Below are 20,205 nucleotides of genomic sequence, written 5' to 3'. Positions count from 1 at the left end.
TCTGAAAAAATAACTCCGGTAATGGTATATTTATTGTTAATTTAATTTAAAATATATTATATGAAATAAATACACTTTAATTTATGTATATTAATTGGTATCTTAATAATATTATTTAAAGTATTTAATTATCTAAAATATAAATACTAAATGCGATGATAGATTATTAGATTGCTAAGCATTGAACCTGCACGTCCGGATATTGTCGTTTCTTGAAATGGTCAACGAAGAATAAGACATATTATTAACGTAAAAGCCCATTTTGGCGATCGAAACACTGGTTACCGCAAAATATAAAAAAGAAAGAAAGAAAGAAAAAACTGAATGTTTAGAATAGGTGTGCTGAAAATACTAGGTGTTCCTGTAAATTCATTCATTTCAATGTATATTATAACAATTATTAAATAAAGATTATTTTTTTAAGAAAAAAGTGGACTAAATTAAATTTCATATTGAAATTTGAAAGTTAATTCAATCTACTTCAAGTGGAACATACAAGTACACCTGCTTTTTTAAAAACATAAAATAAGTACAAATAATTTTGTTTATGAAATGACTAAATAACTTATTTAAAAAATACTATATTTTTTAACTTGTATAAGTAAATGTTTATGATATGACTACGCTAAAAATATTTATGGTGTTTTTAAAAGGCAAAAACAAATGCTTATTATGGTTTTTTATGGTTTCACTATCTAAATTGCGTCTTATTATAATATTTTGTGTCAGATTAGTTTTTTATCTAATACTTTTTATTATTTAAATTTTGTATTTCATATTGAAGAACAAATTTAAATAAAAAAAATAGATATATGAAAAAAAAGACTTGAATTTAAGTCCAGTCCTCCCCAAATTAATAAATGAATAAATTAATGTTATATTTAATTTTTATTAAATTACTCAATTTGATCATATTTTTTAATCTTTGTAGTTTGAAATTGATTTTTTTAGTTCATATAACTTATATTTTATTTTATGTTTAATGTCTGTAGTTTAGAAGTGATATTTTTAGTTTTTATAGATTATATTTTAATTTTTTTTAAAATTTTTATAGTTTAAAAATGATTTTTTTAGTACTTATAATTTATATTTAATTAATTTCTAATCCTTCATAAAAAAATATTAAAAAAACTTAGCTTTAGTCAAAAAATTGTAAAACAACTTTTTTTGTTTCAAATACAAAAAACATACATAGACTCACGTATCTTATTTTCTCTCATGTTTTCTATATAAAAACACAAATTTAAATTTAAATCACTGCATTTGAATTCTCATTAACTACTAATTGCAACAAACAACTTATCATATCATATATTTTAAATTTAAATTATTTATTAATTACACTAACTTTATCATATTTACTAGTTAAATTTTATTTTTTTGGAAAGGGAAAAAGATATTATTAACATAACAGTTGTCTAGGCTACAAGCTATAACCAAGACAATAGAGTCAAATACAAAGAAAATGCTGTCAAGAAGTAACACCAACCAATTAACTCGGAAAGCCAAAAAAATACCGAACCAAGAACATACTACTTCCTGATCTTCACCGGCTAGCTTACTTCTGTATTTTGAATAATAAATAATAATAATAATATAAATTATCATTAAGATAATTAATATTAAAAATAATATTTTAATAAATTTTATAACTATTTTGTTTGTGTTATTCATTGTTCATCAAATAATTTACATCATAAAAAAAATTGTAATGTAATTTAAGTACTTGTTATGTATGGTTCTCTTTTGTCATGTATCATGTCACATATCAAACACATCCTTAATATTTGTATTATTTCAATAAGTTTTATGTGTATTTTGCAGTAATTTTTGTGCAATACATTTTATCTTTTAATCTGGAATAAAGTTGTTAAAATTAGTTTGTTTCCTCAATGATTGTATGACTCAAATATGATTCTGCAGTGTATATTATCTTTTAGTATTGATTTAAATTTGAAAGAAAATAATAATTTCTTTTTTTTCTTAAGAAAAAAAAAACCATTCGATTTTTTCTTATGGTCAGCTATGGATTAGTGTTTCAAAATTGGAAAAAAAAAATGACAAAACAATGGGGCCGTCATATTTTCTTTTAGGACAGTTGCTATAGCTACCCTCCCTTTAGACACTTCCATTTTCAATTTGTTTTCCAAAAATGACCTTTTAAAAAAATACACTTGGATTAAAGCTAAAAAGGTAAATTTTTTTATGATTCAGCTAGGTGGAAGAAGGCATCAATCTGGTTCTATGATTGGTATCTATGCCCCTTGTACTGCCTCAATTCATATGGGTAGGGGAGATGCATGGCTCGATAATAGGAGTGCAGGGGACAATGGCGCAGGGTTTGAGAACCATATAACTAGAGGGAGTTAAACATGTTATTATTCTGAAACTGGTGTTGGGGACACTCCTTGTGCTATAACCTACTGGTTTAAATTAACAGGGGAGTGTATTTTCAAGAGGTTGTGGCAAATCAAAACTCCACATAAGATGACCTTCTTGATTTGGAGAGTGATATTGGATAGGCTACCTGGTAAAGTGAAACTTCACAGGAGGTAAATCCAAATCCAACAAGGTGACCACTTGTGTATATTTTGCAACGAGGTGGTTGAAGATGCATCACATTTGTTCTTCTCTTGTAAACAGGCACAGCAGATTTGGTGGCGATGGTATAATTTATTGGGAATTTCTTCGGTACTACTACTACTTAATTCTGCTCCTGAGCATTTCTGGCAAAATTCCTGTGGACTACGTGTAATATGCTTTTCAGGACTCATAAAGAGGGTGGGCCTGATGGGCTCTTCGAATGGCACAATACGGGCCTCCTCTAAGAACTCTACGAGCCTAAAGCAAAACCTTTTATAGAAATCACCTTTCTTGATTATATATATTAAACCGTTTTATTAAAAAATACTAAACCATTTTGATATGATAATCTTATGGTGGATATTGACCATGCATCTGTTTCCTGATTAATAGATGGCTCCACATCACCACTTGCCTGTGATTTTAACTGATTTCTAGTAATACATATTTAAGTTTTTTAATTTAAAAATTAATAATAACACTTGATTGTATTTTAAGTAAAATTTTGATAAGGATAATAACTTGGCACGTTTATTAATACAAGGTTATTTAGTTGTCCTGATCAGCTTAATCACTGAATTTTGTAAAGCTGCCTATACCACATTTTGCCTTGAATGTTGCCTTTCAAACTAATATGAAGCTTCCAAACTGTATCTATTGAGTTGTGTCACACTGCTAATGTAAAGTACATTTCAGTGTCCTCGTCTCGAAAGCCTCGCAGGAATGGATTATCTTCACAGGATATGTTCCAAGAGAACGACACAAATTATTAATTTGTTCAAGGGTGGCGTGAAAGAAAGCTTCATTGCAGATCCATTGGTCAAAAATCTCTCTGGTTGCCTTAGTTTTGAATAAATGCTTACGGCTTACTAATTAATACCCGAACTACACTATCTTGATCTTGTTGTATTAGGCCTAGCTAAAGGGTGGATGGTCCTTACCTTTTGGTATGGCACATTTATAATATCGATCAGTTTCACTATTTCATACGGAGTTTTGTCCATCATTGTCATATATATAGAGTCCTTTCGAGTAATCAACTGAAAAAGTTCACTTTGGTAGAAATTAATCTTTAAATTCCAAATATACGACAACTCTTAATATATTTTTTTTGTGTTGAATACAACAGCTCTTAATATGGTTCATAATCAACTTGTGGATAAAATATTATTAATTAGTATGCATTTAATTTAACGTTTAGAAAAAATAATTATCACGTGATTTAAGTTTCATACCCTAACTCTACGTTATATATATCTTTTAAATTCATTGAGCTTATTTGGTTTTAAAACAGATTCAATTGTTGTTGCTGTCGTTGTTTGTCTTAGCAAATGTTTGTGTAGCAAATGCTATTCATGATCAATTCTTGAGTTAGTTTTAGTGCGACAAAATTTTCAGCAATAATTCATAACTGCTTGTGTTGTTGTTGAGTACAAGCAATGAGGGACTTAGAAATGTTGGGTATGGCTACGTACTTGGCTCTATCTAGCGCGGCTCGGCTGAAAAGTAGGTAAAGTTGATGGGATCCAATCCAATGGGCCAATAGAACTGACCTCAAACACAGAAATCTATGGGCATAGGGTTTGAGTGTGTGGACAGTGTTCATGAAGTAGACAGAGATCAAAAGATAAGAAAACAAAGGAAAACGATGTGCTCTGCCTCGCCTGACATTAGAATCTTTTCAGTCACCGTGCGTGGCCGATAAGTTAGAGCCAAATTTCAAAAGGAACCTAAAAAAAAAAAAAACCGAACTTACCACGGACAGAATATCATCAAGAAGTCTATATATAAATCAAAAGTTATTAACCAAAGTGATTGGAAAAAAAAATTGATTTTTCACTTAAAGAAGTATGAAATCACAGTTAAAAATATCATTTTAGAATAAAATATTCTAAAATGGATCGATCTAATAAAAAGGAAATTAATTAAGTATCCAATAAGAAATCTTAAATATATTTTTATTCCATAAAAGGAAATCAATATATAAAAAAATTAGTTATTTTTCTTCACATATTTAAAGATACTTCTACTTGAGATATTGTATGACATTAAATGTGTACATAATTTTTTTCAGGAAATTTAAATCTTAATTTGTGATATATTATTAGAGACTAATCTCTTTTATATGAATTAACTGACAACCATTGCTTCTAACTCATGAGCTAATACCTAATGAGAAATGGAAAAACAGAATTGAATGTTTTATTCCCTACTAAATCACTTATGATCTGCTCTATCCAAAGACTAGGAACATAAAGAAGAATACACCAATTTCCCAATCCCCATGAGATGTAGAAAGTAATGGGTGGATTGAAAAGTCATTCTTGCTTTATTTTTTGGCATTTCACTTTCATCATCTCTCTCCTGTAATGTTTAGATGTGACCTAATAAGACGCTCTGTATATAGTTCTGGGGTCTACTTGATACTTCCCACCAACTATGTAAATGTAAACAGTGAGGCTCAGCCTCCTTGCACCTAGACTCTTTTTAACATGCACCCTTGAAGTCCAAGATGCATCCGTGCAACTTTAATTGACGTCACCTTACATAACAAATCTTATTATTTTATATGCTTAGTTATGTTTTAGCCATACATCTAATTAATATTATTATTTGGTAGTTTTATCCTTGGGTCTAATTTCAACTTGTCATTCATGTCTTGCAAGAAACAGATGGCTGTAGCTATCTTCATGGGCCATAGTTCAACCTCCTCAGCGCCGCCGCTAATGTTAATTTTGTAGTCACCGACGAACATACAAACACCTTATAATAGGAGAAACTCCAACCCAAACATAAAACAAAGGCACAATTTTCGATCCAAATTCATCATCTTCCCATTAGGATCGATTGTTGATGGAGGGTATGTTGTCACTTGTCAGTGTGTAATGAACTAAAGTGGGACGTACATATATGCTAATTTAGTGCATGATTGAGTATCCATTGCAAATAAATGCTTGTGGCAAAAATGAAGTTTGTAAATACATTTTTATCCTTTCTTTTGTATTCAGTTTGTGGTAGATTATTGGATTTGATTTTGAAATTTGTGGACATCAAATTTGACTGAAAACCGAATATGCTCTTAGGCAGTGGAATTTGAAAAGGGAAAAACATATTTTTAAATAAATTCTGTAAGATTTTTAATCACTGTCGTTCTACCGTCTATAATAAATTCTTTTAAAATAAATAAAGGAAATTTGTTTAAATTACATACTTCTAATGAACTAATTTTATTTTTCAATTGATGAAGAGAATAAAAGGATAAATAGATAGGAAACCTTTTTTAATGGAAAGCAAAAAAAAAAGTCAAAATCAGATGAGAAAAATATTTTTTCAGAAAACAAATATATTTAGTTACTCAGATTGAACTAATATTATTTATCATATAATTTTGTTTGATTTTTTTAAAAAAAATATTAATAATATTTAGAAATACTTTTGGGAAATTTAATGTGTTTGTCCATACTTAACCCATAACAGCTGAAATCGAAATTGAGGCAGGTGCACCTTGGGTATGGAAGTTATCTATGGGATTCTTAAGCCCAATCACGAACGCGGCAAATTTCTGGCTGCAGAAACAACCTCTTAGTTTGAGCAGCTGTTTGTGAACTTGTTTTAGAAAGATAATTAATTATATAGGAGTCTGAGTATTTGTTAATTTGTTGAAAAATGTGATTATTTTTTAAAAATTAATCGCAACCAATTAAACAAATATTGACCCATCCATGTAAATGGAATCACTTCCATTACTAGTATAAACTACTGAATTAATGGTTATTAATCATTAGATTACTGATCACGTGTATAAAGAAAGAATATCTTTATACTATCATATCAATAATCAATGCTTATCATAATAATTGATATGTTCGCATCGGATGACGATAGCTACAATTAAATTGCCCGAGTTTAATAACACTGCCATATGCCCATTTTGATGTGTGCTCGAAAGGTTCCTTCACCTAAGCTGTGAATTTGGTTTAGTTTGAGATCTACTAAGGGAAAACCAGGTTAAATATGATGATCAATCAATATTATTCATTTGTTTTCCAAGATGTCTAACAACTAAAACCAAAAGGAGTATGTATGCTCCCTTCTTTAAAAAGCACATTTATATAAATTTTGTACAAATGTCTAATTCATTTAAAATTGGTTAAATAACCGATTTGGTCCCTTATTTGATTTTTTTTGTTCAGTTTGATATTTTATCTTTTAAAAAAGTCACTTTGTTCATTTATGATAATTAAAAAGTTTGAAATATTCTTTTTGTCAAGATAGATTTAACGCCATTAATAATATAAAGTTATTGATGACTAAAAATCATCATAAAATGTAATTTTTTTTCTAAACATGTTCATTATATAAACGTAAGAACAACATCCAAAAACTTAGATGAAGAACATTAGCTAAATCCTAAATGAAAAACACAACCCAAAATAAAAAAAAGTCAAGAACCACAAATCAAGAATCCCAAATCACAACCACAAATCAAGAATTCCAAATCACAATCCAAAATAAAAACAAAACCTAGAACAAATCAAGAATCCCAAATCACAACCATAAATCAAGAACCCTAAATCACAACCCCAGATCACAAATTCATCTCAGGTTATGATAGTTTGGAAAAGGATAGATTTTGTTGAAGGAGGTTGAGGGGGACTCGTTGGCAATCTTGCAGACGTCGACATTGACAAAAATCGGAGTCGGTGGTGACAGACGAAGGTCAAGCATCTCATCATAGAACTTGTCGGTGTTTGTGAATATGAGAATGAGATCATCAATAAAGGGCAGGGCTTGTTGGTGTCGGTGGAGAGAGGCCTAGCATCTCAAATGCATGTTTTGACATTGTCTCGCATAAGTGGTGAAAGGAATTCTTGAAAATTTCAAGCATATTAGGTTTGAGGAGGAGACGAGGGATATGATTGATGAAAAGGAAAGGAAAATTAAGGGCATCAAATAGAAGGTTGAGGAAAGAAATAAGGGTAGTAAAGGAAAAAAAGTTTACATTTTATAACGATTTTTAGTTGTCAATATATTTACTTTATTAACAACGTTAACATTAGATGAAAAAAAAGACTACTTTGAACCTTTTAATTAGAATAAAGGACTAAAGTGAACTTTTTTAAATATAAAAAACTAAATTGAACCCAAAAAAATAAGATAAATAACTAAATAAGTCATCTGACCTTTAAAATTTAATGTATATATAACCACTCAAAAGATATTAATATAAGATTTATTTAATTTTATTCCATCCTTCACCATTTGACATTTTGTCAAGAACAAAAGAAACCCAACAAAAATAGATGGATCTAACTATTTTACCATCCACCCATTTTGGAAGAAAAGTTGGAGAAGGTTGCTTTTGTGAAATAAAAAGCTAAAATTATCCTCCTTTTTCTTGCTCACTTTTTTTCATCATACAAGTTTTTTTTTCCTCTATTTTCTTCACAGTCAAATAAGAGAAGAGAGATTTTTTGCCTTTTCTTTTCTTTTATTTTCTTTCTTACTAAACAATCTAACAATAATCTTATCTTCTACTATTTTTTCTTTTCTTTCTCTTTGTTTCTTAAATCAAGCAAAGAATTAATATACAACATTTGAATTAGATATATAAAATTTACTTATATAATTTATTCATGGTCCATTCATGGCATTTACTTAAGATAATTTAGATTATAAATATCATAAAATGTTACAATATGTACTCCAGTTCATTATGATACTTGTATGCGGTAAAATATCTATGATCTAAATTATCTTAAGTAAATGAACATCATTAAAATTTAATTTATCATGAATTCTAATGCAATACTCCAGTCTCCAATTAAGACAAAGTGTCTTGCGATCAAGCTATCACATTATATAGAACTTAGTCCCTATCAATGGGGCCTTATTAGCCTATTTTGCCCCGTTTATTATTTGTTGGGCCCACTTGTCCCGACCACCCCTTTATGGGCCATAACTAAAAGAGCAAACTTTATGACCTTCGGGATGAAAATTTCTTAAATATCAGAGATTACACTCAACAATTAAATTTTGATTTAAATTATAATACTAAAATATTATAACTTTAATTTCATGGAACTTATAATTATAATGTTTAAAATTTTATATTTTAGTAAAATAACTATACTATTTTTCTTTAATTTTTGTTTCAAATCAAAATATTCAAGAAAGGGTGTTTATAGTATTTTAAGTATATGATTCAAGGTGTATGTAAAAATTCTTGGTTTAATTATTCATTTAATTTTTATATTTAAAAGCTACTTATTTGAGTTCTTACACATTTTTAAATTTATTTTCGTTTGTTATCTAAAATTATTGTGACTAAAACAAATTTAAAAAAATGTGTAAGAATTAAAACACAGTTTCTAAAGGTAGAAACTAAAACGTGAAGATTTTATAAATATAGACACAAATACATAATTAAAGAAAATATCTCGATGGATGGGCAAAGGCATGGTCCTTTCTCATAATCCCTCCGTCACCACGCACTGATCAATGCCACTGTGACAATACTAGAACTATATTGGCTATGGCTTCACACAAGAAACTTTTGAAAAGTTTTATGCTAAATTTGAGATGTTTAATAAAAGCTTAAAACTTTAAATAAGATCTTAGTTAGCAGTGTTGGCTCAGACGCTCAGCTCTTGAGCTTAGACGCAGAACTATAAATAGAATCACGAGAGGAATATGTAAAATTTTTAACCAAATTAAACTATTTTCCACTAAACTACGAGTAAACTGTTCAAATTTTTGAGACGTTGCTGTCTTGCCATGACAAAATGTTGCCAGACTCATCTGGTGATAATAAAAAACTTCTTTTCAGCGACTATATATAGTTCTATTTACTCATGGGCCACAAAATGAATGAGAAATAATATCTGTACATTTTTTTATATAACCTATAAACACGTGATTCCGAAAACAATTGTAACATGTACACATATATATCAATGCTGAAATTTAAAACATATAAAAGTAAATTACGTACACGGATCTTTCTAAGGTTTGTCCTTATTATATCTGATATCTCTCTATTTTTTAACCCTAAAATAAAGTCTGCATGGATCAAAATTAAGAGTTCAAAATCCATTATTGTCAAATGATCACTATATCATTGAGCCTGAATATCATCTAATGAGTCGTAGCATTAGCCTGTCTTTCTCATGCATCCAAAAGCTACAATTGATTCAAGTCCACGTGTCGTAAATTATGAAAAATATTTGTTCCACCTTACTCAGACAGATTTACCTATCGTAAAATATTATTGTGGCTCGTTAATTAAAAAAAAACTTGATGTCTAATTCTTTCATGCACCCTTTAACGGACGCCAGTTGAATTCCACCAATACTGCCCAAATAGTACCTAGCCAGCAAAAATATATTTTGTACTTCATATTCTTCAAAAACTTATGAGCCATACTGCAAGCTCACAAGCAATTCATTAATTTTATCGTCTTGTTGTTGAATTTAGCATTTTTATCAAACAAAATAAAAACAAGAAAAATACTATACATGAACAAAAAGAGAACAATTGACGACGCCAGATAGCTTTTGTTTTTGACACACTTGACACCGCATAGCTGTTTGTTCCATGCATTTTCCGGGGAAAATGTCATTTTAGGATTTAACCACAAAGTGCCGACATTGCACAGATCGAGGAAGTGCGTCTTTAATGTATTGGTTTGCTTTTCATTATTTTAAATTTTTGGGGTTGCCAAGTTTGTTTATGTTCTCTTCTGTATTCTTCCCCCAAACCAAACATGTGCACACTATTGCTATGTGTCGGCAGGTTTGATGACCACAATCTTGTTCTCTATGATCACTTTAGAATTTGTTCAAACCCCTTGTTTTAATTTTTTTTTATTCCAGCCTAGATGGTGACAACTACTGCGTATGAATTATCAATCCAATAAACCATGGGACGAAATCTGCTGAGAAAGCACAAAATCTAGTTTTTAATTCTTATTCCAATATGAAAGTATTTTCAGCATTTAAACATTGTACTCTATGTTTCTTAACTATTTTTTTCAGACATATATTACATCGCAGCCAAATACGAAGTTCATACTCTAGGAAACATTTAAATATTTTTCATGTGATTTATAGTTTTTATTTATTTAGCAGAAATTTAAACACGCAACTAAGATGTCACAGCTAATTGTTGATCAAAGTGATCAGATAATTAGTTTTTTCTCAAATAAAGTATTCAATTTGAGTTAAGTAAATGAAAGGAATAAACATTAATAGAGTTTTTGTTAAATGAAAATAAAATAGTTATCAAACGATTTTTTGGAATGCGTAAAGTGATACTATTATCATGTGATACTTAACAAAACAAAACAAAAAAACATGTGATACTATTGATTCATTATAATTCCTTGTTATCATGTTATAAAACAAAATATTTACTAATTGATAATAAATTTTTAAGATAAATAATTATTAATAAAATTTAATTGGTCACCTTTAATAAAATCTTTTTAAGTATATCTTTTGTATTATGAGTTAAACTTGAGATGTTATTGCTTAATAATTCCGAGTCTAGTTTCAATTAGCAAGATTTTTTGTACATTGTTGTTGTGAATAGTCGTCTATAAGTTATTTTTAAAATGGTTTGGCTAGACTAATAGTTAAGAAATTAATTTGGTAATTACCTCAAAAAACTTGTGTTTGTAAGAAAAATAGGAAAATTTTAATCCTCTAACATGTTATTTATAATGTATTCTTCATTATTGTATGAAAAAAAGTTATATAATATGTATATTATTTGATAAGACATATATTAATTTCGTTAAATAATAAGAAAAAACTTTAGAAAACATGTAAAAAAAAAATATTACTATAATTTCTTGATAAGGGTACACGTGAACACATTTTTAGTTATTTCGGTACATAGCTTTTAATTAATATAGATTTTTTTACATAAACAATAAAAGTTTTTTTAAAACATCCTCTCGGTTCAAGAAGAGAATGGTGACTAATGTCTCTAATGATTATTTTGGAATATTATTAGGTATCAAAGCTATAATTTTTTTAATTAATGATTTTTCATACACATAATTTTTGAAATAAAATTAAATAACACTGTATATATTTAAGAGATTATTACCACACCCACTCCCTACATTTTATCGTGCAAACGTGCATGCATTAAATAAAACACTTTCTTAATCAGTACTCATGATGAACATGTAGGTCAGTAAAAAATAAAAAAAGCTACTAATTAATTCAAAGCCACATTATTAGCCGAGCCAGGCGAAAACATACCAGGCTCGGAAGCTATTTAGGAGCAGCGCCAGATAGGGACGTAAGTGAAATTTAAAGGTGATAACCAAATTATTATTTTCCAATATAGCTTCATTGGTGCGTTCTCTCTCTTTCTCTACCTCTCTCATATATATATATAAAAGCATATTCTTGCATTTGCATTGCTTTTCAACGGCATGTCCCCACCCCCGATATAAGACACGTACCAAACTCCAAATTTTAAAATAAGTTGGAAATGGTAGTCGCTATAACATAAAAAAAAAAAAAGTATTACCCTAGTAATTGCCCAAAGAAACAAAAGAAAAATGGGAATTCTTTTTCATGCATGAGTTCTATTGTAAAATTAACATGTGTTTGGTTTAACTAAAGTTCAAATCATAAGAGAAAAGTTGAATCCAAAAAAAGATTATTAGGTAGGAAAATTTTAAGGCTTAAATATTATATCAAGTAATGCATTTTTTATTAACTGTGAGACTCTTGATATTGTAATTCTTTCAAGGAATAATATTCACGATGACTTTTACTTTATCAAGATTGATCCAATGATAGTCATTTTTTTAATACTTCACTCATCTAAAATGCATTCACAATGAAAACATTAATTATTAGGATTTAAGTATAAGAGAAGAATCCAACCCCAAAATTTAATTTATTAGGTGTGAAAGAGTCTCAAATCTTAAGTATCACAAGCAACTAAAATTTAAATAATATCTGTAATATTTTTTTTATTTCCATAAAATATATATATATATAACAAATTTTTAATATACATATATAATATATAATTGTTATATATTATATATCTGAACTTTTTTATATGTAGTGATTGAGTAAATTCGTAACGTATCATTTAATATGATCATTTTTATTTCTTCTTATTATTTGCTGTGTTTTTTTTTTGTTTTTTATCATGTTATAAGTTTAAAATATTTACCTAATTTTGAAAAATGAAAAATAAAAAATATAAAAAAAAACATAAATACAACAAGCCAGCAACATACTAATTCATAACAATGAACTTAAAATCATTGTTATCAAACACTAATCAATATCAATAAAATAAAATAAAAAGGGAGGAGAAGATAAACTTATATATATATAAAAAAAAAAGATTAACACAAGTTGAGGTAACTCATGTCCAGGTTGACTCACCTCTAGTTATGGGTCAAGTGAGACTAGTCAAATTTATGTAAATAAATAAATTTAGTTTCTCACATAATTAAAATTAATTTAAGTAATTGAATTAAATTTTATGGAAACTATCATCTAACTTCTCAAAAAATTGAAATGATAAGTTAATTTTAACATATGCTAAAAGTTAAAAGTTAAATTTGTTTATCTTTTTTTTTCTCTCTCAATTTTTGTGAACTCCGTAGATTGGCTGAGTTTAAGGCCGACTGTGCTGGTTTCATTTTCTCTTTTTTATCAATATCTTTTGACTTTATAAACAAGTCTCGCAATTAGTTATGAGAAAATCTGACTGTCCTGAGTAATAATTAAGTGTTAATTTTATTTTTTTTGGAAATTTTAATTTTGTTTCCAAATTTGCTTACCAATGAATTGCAAAGCGTTTGCTCATGAATATGGGTATGTTATGCCAAAATTTATAAGTCATTTTGGGCTAAGTTTGAATTGTTAGATTAGTTTCATGGGATGAATTGTGTTAAGTAAATAGTATTTGAGAAAAAAATGAAAAATATATTATTTTATTTCTTTTGCATAATGTTAAAGAATAATAGATAAAGTAGTAATTATAAAAATATTTTCTCAAGTAATTATTAATGTGTGACTAATTTTAATTTTTATAACTCAGCGACTGAACTCTGACTATTATTTCAGTCGCTATTTTGGTTCCCAAATATAGAAGCGATTAAAGACTCTGTAGCGAACCATTTCTGTTAGCGACAGCAATTTTCGGGACTATTTTAGTGACAGGAGCCGATATCCGTCGCTAACAGCCTAGCGACTTGATTTTAGCAACTGACAATTTCGGTCTCTAAGTAAATTAGAGACAGATTTTCTCCATTTAGCAATTACTATTGTCGGTGCTAGTGAGCGATTTTTTAATAGTCCTACAAGTGATACAAGCATATAGTTTATACTTAATATATTAGTCTTATTTTTCAATTGGTGAGTCCAATTCTTAAATTAATAAAACACACACGAAAATTGTATAAATATGTGTATGTTAAATTGAAAGCATGATTGATAGGAAGAGATATTTGTTACCTATAAAGATCTTACCAGATTTGAACAAGATTATTTTCTATAAAAGATTTAGGTGGTTCACACTTTATAAAAAAAAATAGGTTAAATTATAATTTTGATATCTAATTCTTGATTTGTGATTTTGATTCCTTATTTTTTCGCAATTTAATTCACAGATTTCTTTTATTTCTAATTTTGGTCTAATACTAAATTTTGTCTATGATTATTTTATTTATTTTTATATTTAACTATTCAAATTATTTTTTAATTATTTAATGTTATATTCCACCTCATCACAATATTGACACATCATTGGTTAACCATTAAGTTAAACAATCAACATATACAAAATTAATTATTGGAATAAAGTTGCTTATTTTCTAAAATCTCACAACTAAAATCGTGGATAAAAAAATTAAAAGAGAATCAAAGTTATAGTTTAACCTTAAGAAAAAGCTTAAGTAACATTGTGTACCTATAAAATAGGGTTCTTTTTATTTTAGTTTTTATTGCCAAGTAATAACATTAATTGATGGCTTAAAAATGATGTTGACAATCTTTTGATTTATCACATCATTAAGAAGTCTGACTTCTGTAAAATGTGTTTCTAAATCATCATGTATTAAAAAAAATTGATGACATGATACCAATTGATGAATAATTTTAAAACACATTTTATCAAAAAAAAAATTACACATAATTATCCTATCAAACTTTTTAATAATGTGTCAAGTCAATAAACTTCAAACGTTCATTTAACATTTAATAATATTAACTAAAATAAATTATTTTTTACAGAAAGTAAAATTAAAATAATATTTTTAAAGGACTAAAATACAAAATCTCATATTTTATAGGGACAAAAAGTTATTTAAGAAAAGAAAAAAAGTGTTACTAACATGTTGGGTTGCCCAACTGGAAAGAGTAGTGTATTCATCAATGATCAAACTAAAAAGCATGTGAGAGAAAGTAGGCTCCTTTCTTATGGACTTTCCGTACATAACTGAGCCTATTTTTAATAAGGAGCGGTTGAAACCCAAGAAAATTTACATTATCATCAATTTAATCTGACTCATTGTTCATCTATCATCCAGGTACAGTGGAGTGGTCCACAATTCATAAAAGCCCCATGAACATGAAGGTCAAATGTAGAGATATCTGTATGCACAAGCTAGCAAATGACAAATCGCAGTCTCATAAATAGTAGTCCCATTTTTTTTTGTCATAAACTGTGACGTCTCTCTCATTCCGCTTCCCCTATTCTATTTCATGGTCGTTGTCACGCCTTCCAAGTCATGACTCCTCTAACACGCCACCTGCTTTTAAGTTTCAAGTTTCAACACATGGGAGTTGATTAATCTGTTCTCCAACCTTCACAGTTGACCATCCTAAGTCTTGTTTTTTTTTCCAACTTATATATCTATCCTCCGTCGAGTAATTTCGGGCTAATAGTATGCCATTAAATACTTTGATTTTAAAAAGTAATTTACAATTTAATCATAATTTATTGTGTATATGAATTTTAAATGATGGCATTTTAAAGTTAATAATAATATAACTATCATCTTTCCCTTTGATTATGTTTTCCTAATGTAGGAGTCACTTGTGCAATTGTTTATCATCAATATACTTGGTTAAATACTTAATTTTCTGCAATAAGCTAGCCAATGGTTGGGACATCTTACATTCCAAATGGTCACATCAAGGAAAATTGTCATCTTTTTATTCTAAAATCATCTCTTAAGTAACCAAATGAATTCATGTTCATCAACTAATAATAGGTTTCTCGATCAGGTAATCCTTTTTTTCAGGTAAAATCGCATTTCGACTTCATCAAGGAAAATTATTGCTTTTCATTCTAAAATCACCCCTTAAGTAACTAAATGAATCCATGTTCATCCACTAATAGGTTTCCCAAGTAATATTTTTTTTCAGCTAAAATCACATTACGAGAAGTCACTTGTTTTGACTGTTAAATAATTCCAATACCCACTATGATACTCTTTAGCTAATAAGCTTCTGTCGATGGATACGTTCCTTGGTGGTACCAAGCTTCTCAACTAGAGGTTCTATCAGTTAAACAATTAGTTTCCTTTTATCAATAACTTCTATGCTAATTTCAATTTTATTCAACTCATTCAACCCCGATAAAGTCCTGTTTGCAAGGACGTTCATACATGAAGGGGTGCTATATCAAAACACAGTTTACGCCTTTTGCTGGTGAGAATCTTCTGGTATGCATTTCTTAGACCGTGTATATCTTAAGATTCTGTGTATCAGGAGAATGTGCGTAACTGCCATTTTGGTAACCATCTTTTGTAATCCTTTGCATTTCTTGTGCTCTTCTATATATATAAATATATAAATATACTTCTTTGTTTGTCGAGCAAAACATAAAGTTATGTTTGGATAATCTTTTCTATAAATATTTATAGGAGAAAAAATAAAATAAGTTTTTCTTATAAATTAAATTTAACTTATCGATAAATTAATAGTTATAAGGTCACTTAGTGATTGAAGGAACGAAAAAAAAAATTATGAGTTTGACTCTATTCATTAACAAATACTACAAATTAATAATTAATATTTATCGATAAAAAAACTATGAATAAATTAAAATAAACTTTTAAGAGAAAAGTTAAATGATTTTAACTCCTTCAAAAAGTTAGCTTTAAATTAGATATACGTTAATTTTAGTTTATGGGAGAAGTTTATTTTATTTCCTTTTAAATTTTCTTTTCTAATAAACGCTTGTGGAGAAACTAATCTACAGAGGAACTTAACTCTAATTATTTTTTACTTGCCCGTCAGTCCTCAGTTTTTAGCTAATTACCCCATTATACTAATTTTTTTATATAATAACAACTAGTGCAACATACAGTATGAAAACCTTCGATGGTGCATAAGAAGACAGAAAGCTACCCTCTCCCTAGCTCTTGGTTTGGGTTCCTTTCTGCTTGTTTCATATTCACTCTCATTTATTATTTCATTTTATTTTTGCAGTTGTTTTCAGATCCCCATTTAAGTTTGTTGACAAGATTAATCTGTCTTCTTAGATCAAACTTAATTAAGTAATTACCTACAGTTAAGAATTATTAATTTTTGTTATAGTATAATATTCGGCCGTTGCGCCGATATTATGACTAGTTCGTTTCGTGCTAGGCATTTGATCTAGAAGTTTGCACAGATAATGGACATTAAAGTGTACATCTACAACCACTCCTGGGCCCAGAAAGAAAACGATAGATAAAAAAATATTATAGCTCAGCGGTACTCATACTCGTAGCCATGACGAACCTCTAACTAGGGCACATCATCTTACATCAAAGCCTAACAATATTAATATTACAGCATAACCTTCGAATCCATAAGCTCTATATTTTAATTAGTTTTGTTTAGTCGAAGCTTCAAGGACTAATTTTATTATCAAAAGACATTTTGGTTATGTTAAGAAAAATTAGATGAAAAGTTAACTTGAAACTTAAAAAATCAATTAAAAATTGAAAAGTTAACGGAAAGTTAATAGTTAAAAAATTAATTTATTACATTATAAGTATTTTATAAAATTAACTGTTGAAATAGTTGAAATAGTTTAAAAGTATAAAATAAATGAAAAATAATAAAATCATAATTTATTTTAAAAGATAATCAAAAAATTTGTTAAATATATTAAGGGTAAAAAGAGAAAAATATTATTTTAAAAATTATAAGTTAATGCTTTAAAAAATATTATTTCAATTAAAGTTTAAAAAATATTAAAAAAATATTTACCAAACAATCAAATGAGTTTTTTTTTGTTAGTAAAAAAGTTACAAGTTAATTGAAATATTTTGTTGAACATAATTTTTTATATAATAAATATTTTAATAAAATATTTCTAATTTCAACTAATTAAATCAGTTTAAAAGGCTGTCATTATTATAAATTAATAAAATTGTTTTTATTATGCAAACAGAAACGTAAGGAGATAGAGGATTTGATGGTGCTTGACATATTTCAAGTTTTCAACAAAAAATAACATATATATATTTTACAGCATATTATCGTCAAATCAATCATAAACTAAGACGAAGCCGTACCTTGTTGCAAATGATATTCTAATTAACCTTGACTATATTTGTTGGGCAGTCTGGACGGCTTTCCTATACTATGTTTCAATATTAACTATGTTTATTTTATGTCATAATTTTTTTTTTCTGGGTGGGTTTTATTTAAGATGTATGAACAGATACTCGTCGAATTGTAAGAATGTGAATAAGCTGCTGTAAAAAAAAATGTGAACAAGTTCGAATTGATTAGAAGTTATTATTAAAAAATTCAATAAACTAAGCATACAAAAATGTGCGTCATGGGAGAATAAATTCCTTTTATATTAAATTTTTACATGACTCGGTCAATAGTGATTTTTTTACAATCTTTTTCCATAAAATTTACTATATTAATAAGAAGAGATATGTTTTAATTAGTGCTGTAAGGATACAGATCTTAATAAATTAATGAATAGACATTTTTTTATTAGTAATCATGGTTGGATTGTTTTGAAAATTACAATGGAATGTGTTGATAATATTTTTTATTTTTAATCATAATTCAAAGTTATATAGAAATCTTTTTACTAACAGACTAATATGTCGTTAGTTTGAGTAATACTAGATTTAAATTTTTTAAGTGATGGATCGTATTTGAGTCCTATAAAAAAATCATGATTATGATAAAAAATATTTCATTAAAAATGATCAATGAATTTTTTTAATAAATATTAATCATTTAAAGTTAATAAATATTTCACAAAATTCATTAATTGAAAAAATAAATTCATCAAACACATATAAGTTACAAGATTAAAATAAGAGGTTCAAATAGTTAAATCTTTGGTTAATAGATAACATTGTAACAATAAATGTCAAGTGACCTAAATATAATATACGTGAGTCTGTGTGCTTATAAAATAGCCCATTAATTCTTTTAATCACAAAAAATATCAATAATAAATAGTGCTTATTACGACAATTGGTCTAAACACAAAATTATAAGCATCTTAACAATTTAATTCGAAAATCACTCATATTCAATCAGAATATTGATATCATACATGGAAGATGTTTATAAATCTATAACCTTGTCCAATGTGAAATGTTGGTCAAGGAAACTACAATAAAATTCTGTACATTCATTCGAAAATAATTTAAGTTCTTGATTCTTAACAAAAATGACCATAGCATCCAATTAAGGATTTTAATGGGCAATCCTACAAAATTTATAAGAAATAAGAATTAAATAAATAAAATTAGAATAAGTATGTTAATATATAGTTACTTTAATACTCATGTTCGCTTCGTTTATAAGCTAGGTAAAAAAATAATACATCATTAAGTATTTAAATAATACATCACCAACTACTTGTCATTGAGCGTGTGGCCACGGTATATGAACACGAGAAATATTTCATATTAGTAAAAAAATTACAATAAGTTATTAACAATTTTTATAATAAAAGATAAATTCCCAATGTAAGCATTATATGTTTTTTTGATAAATAATATGATGTAATAATATATATATATATATATATATATATATATGAGAATGATTATCTTACAAAATAATCAAACTCGATCTTAGATTAGATTAAAAGATTAAAATTAAAACATTTTAAATTAAAATTAAAGTTTTATTTAATCGTAAAATTTATAAAAAAATTAACAAACAAGAAATCAAATATCTTAGAGATTAAATTTATGTCATCCTAAAATATCTCAAATCTATCACCACTATGATTATCATTATTCCCATAAATGTTTTCATCGCAACCACCATCACCCGTCTCAATTGTGATGATGACGATGGTAGTTATGGTGATGATCACGGTAGTGGTGATGATGATGAAAGTAACGATGATAACAATCATGATGATAGTGAGAGTTGATCGTGGTTGCAATAACAACTATGACAAATGTGACAGAAATAATTGTGGTCATCATAGTGATAAGTTTGAGATACTTTAAAATGATATAAATTAAATCTTTAAGATATTTAATTTTTTATTTGATAAATTGTTTTAGAAATTGTACAGTTAAATAGAACTTTAATTTTAATTTAAAATATTTAATCTTAATCTTTTATGTTAATCTAACGGTTAAAA

Source organism: Glycine soja, chromosome 8 (assembly GCF_004193775.1).
Source record: "Glycine soja cultivar W05 chromosome 8, ASM419377v2, whole genome shotgun sequence".
Lineage (NCBI taxonomy): Eukaryota > Viridiplantae > Streptophyta > Magnoliopsida > Fabales > Fabaceae > Glycine > Glycine soja.
Note: the sequence above shows the minus strand (reverse complement) of the source record.